At 37.1% G+C, this 3423-nt stretch overlaps 1 long non-coding RNA gene across 1 annotated transcript in view; it reads right to left on the reverse strand.

Annotated features, from left to right (window-relative positions):
- Positions 1 to 3423, reverse strand: part of LOC128248395 (uncharacterized) — a 105730-nt gene that overhangs the window by 1839 nt on the left and 100468 nt on the right. The window contains exons 3-4 of the long non-coding RNA XR_008264643.1: positions 2446 to 2588; positions 1011 to 1119 (exon numbers count right to left, since the gene is read on the reverse strand). This is a non-coding gene — a long non-coding RNA (uncharacterized LOC128248395). The remainder of the gene's footprint in view (positions 1 to 1010; positions 1120 to 2445; positions 2589 to 3423) is intronic.

The following is a 3423-nucleotide window of genomic DNA, read 5'->3' on the forward strand; positions in this document are numbered from 1 at the left end:
TTTTGCCAAGATGCTCGGTTGTAACAAAACAATTGCGATACAGAAATTATATAAACTATAACGAAGACATTTTATATGTCATAATTTGCGTGTCCTGGCTCTGGTTTTTCTTTCTTTAGGAAATAAAATTAATATAGGCTCAGGCGTAGCTGCGTGGTAAGAAGTTCGCTTCACAGTTGCATGGTTCAAGTCCCACTGTGGGGCACCTTGGGCAAGTGTCTTCTACTGTAACCTTGGGTCGACCAAAGTCTTGTTAGTGGATTTCACAGACGAAACTGAAAGAAGCCAGTCGCATCTATGCATCTGTGTATGTGTGTTTGTGTGTGTATGTGTGTGTGTGAGTGTGTGAGAGAGAGAGAGGGAGAGAGAGAGAGAAAGAAAGAGAAAGAGAGGGAGAGAGCAAGAACAAGATTGTGTGAAAGTGAAATTACAATACATTAATTGAACACAGTTCACATGAACACTTTCTTTTTCCTCTTACACATAGAGAAATATGCTCACACACATAAATAAAGATAGAAAGAGAGAGGGAGAGAGAGAGAGAGAGAGAGAGAGAGAGAGAGAGAGGCGCTAAGACATTTTATGTTAAATATGTCAGAATCAATTTTGCGGCGCCTACGCCAAGCCGTCTCATATACGACCATCACCGTGTAAATAGAGGTTCATAAGGGAAATCTGAGAAAAACATGTGTGTGTGTGTGTGTGTGTGTGTGTGTGTGTGTGTGTGTGTGTGCTATAATAAAGCTGTTTATTCATTAGTTTAGAGTATGTAAATTTTACTAAATAAAACAATTATTGAAATCTACACTGTCTAGAAAATTTTTATAAATCCCAGTTCTAATATATTTTTGATCAACATGTGGTTTTAAAAAATTTCTATTACTTAAGATATCAACTTCAAAATCATAAAAGTTAACTTTATTTTCTGCAATACGGTCGTCTTAGACTACCAGATAGCTTTTTTAACATTTCTATTTATTCTTCTGAAAATATAAAAGTAGTCCACATACTTGCAACACTACTTTCTATAGACATACGAATAAAACAATTCTTCGAACTATAAGTCTAATCCATTGTCAGCCAAATTGTGCTAATTCCAGTATTCATATTTGTTGAGTGCTGTTGAAGAAATAGAAAGCAGAAGAAAATTAGTTTTAATTGTACTAAATATAATCTTATATATATATATATAATACAGTATTTTATTTGAGACAAACTACTTTAAAAGTAGTGTCGCAAACAAGATATTGTGTGTACACACACGCACACATACGCACACGCGCACACATATACAGGGTGTGATGGCATTGTTTGTTTTTTATTTTGTTAACTACACAGTATAATAGGATCAGTTGGGCACCGTCTGTGAGAAAAACAGCACCATAACGTAATTCACTCTGCCAGAAATTTGGAAACGACATGCTGTACTGCTTGATATTCGCGCCGGAAGCTCAAGTATGAACATTTCAGAGTGTTTGAGTGTCAATCTGAGGAAAGTGCATTCTGAGGACATGCACCAAAATGATAAAAATCAAACACTCAGTCAATATCATGGTGTTTGGGGGTGATCACAAGTGATGGAGACGTTATGCCTCCATTCATCTTCCCACACGGCCTCACACTAAACACGTAGGCTTACATCAAGTGCCTGGAGGAGGTAGTGCTGCCTTGGGCTAAGAGGGTGGCTGCTGGAAGACCCTATGTCTAGCAACAGGACTCTGCACCATGCCACACAAACAGGAGAACTCAGTCATGACTGTCAGACAATTTTTGCGACTACATCACCCCTAACATATGGCCACCTAACTCCCCAGACTGCAACCCCGTGGATTATTATGTGTGGGGCGCAATTTAGCGAGAGACCAACACCTAAGATGAACTGAAGACAAGGATTGTGGTAGCATTCATCAAATTAAATAAGGAGACCGTCCAGAAGAATTGCAGGAGGTTTCGAAGTTGTCTGGAGGGCCGTGGTTGAAGGCAATGGCGATTTTATTGAATAAATTTACTCTTTAGTATTTCGATATATTTTTATGTAATTTTGGTAAATATATCTGTTAAAATGAGCTGTCAGTGTTATTTTTATTTTTGTGTATTTTAGACGACAATTTATTCACTGCACCCTGTATGTATGCGCCTCTCTCTCTCTCTCTCTCTCTATATATATATATATATATATATTAATATATATTATCAATAAGTCTCAAGTCTCGAATGTATTAAATGTTTTATTTTGCTGAACCAATCAACGAAACATTAATTTGCTTACGAGTTAAATTGTTATTCAATGATATTTGTGTGTGTGTGTGTGCGTGTGTGCCTGCGTGAGTACGGGCGCACATGTATGTGTGTGTGTGTGTGTGTGTGTGTGTGTGTGTGTGCTTCCGCACGCGTGTGTAGAAACCTTCATAGTAGACAGAAAAAAAAAACGTCAAATTTACTTACATCTCCATCGACTGAAAAAATGACGAATAGCTTAAATCGATTTTCGACCCTCACCGGGGTCTCATCTGAGGTGTCTGCATCAATTTACATCACGTGGTCAATCCCAGAAGTCAATCCATTTATACACACATCAAATCTACAATCTTCAGAGAAATGGAGTTGTTAATTTGTATTCCACCTAAGAGATGCCAAGTTAACAGATTTTCTACGGTTTTGTTCACACTCCCTCCTTCTCTAGCCTCTTCCTTCTTTTTCTATTCTTTTCTTCTTCTCTTTGATAAAGAGAAATCACCCGATATATCAGATTCTTTACTGGGTTTTTTTTTTCCTTTAGCACATTAAACTTCATTGTATACTTCTATAATTGTAGGTTTTTGTACGTGTGTGAGCGTAGCTATCTACATCTATGTACAGTGATGCCTGCTAAGGAGTTAATTTGTTCTCAGAGATCGCTCGTAAAGCAAAAACTCGTAAAGCAAAACAATAATTTCCCATTGTAGCACTGAAACTTTATATCGTCATTTTACTGCGTCGCTGTGTAGACACGTCAGAACCAGTGTTGCCACATGTTGCGAAATTGCCACATGAGGCGAAGTTGCTACACACAAAATGACCGTTCAACCTTTTATATTTACTATAATACTAGATGAGGCACCCAGTAATACCCAGGAGCGGGGATATTCCCAGTACCCATTACAATGCCTAATTTCTCTCAGACGAAAAATGAAATCAAGACATAGGACAGATAATAGAAGGCGTAAGCAAATTCATTCACGTAACAATAATATAAATAAATACGTGTGGAAAGTACAAATATCGAAGAACCAACGATAAACACATATACACATAAATAAATGTACATATGAAAACTTTCCAATTTCGTTAGTCGATATAAGTGCAAAAATGGTGTGCGCTTGGATAATATATCCATAAGAGAGAACAACTTCCTTTTATACAGACTTGTATATATATATATAT

The sequence above is a fragment of the Octopus bimaculoides genome, chromosome 7, assembly GCF_001194135.2.
Source record: "Octopus bimaculoides isolate UCB-OBI-ISO-001 chromosome 7, ASM119413v2, whole genome shotgun sequence".
Lineage (NCBI taxonomy): Eukaryota > Metazoa > Mollusca > Cephalopoda > Octopoda > Octopodidae > Octopus > Octopus bimaculoides.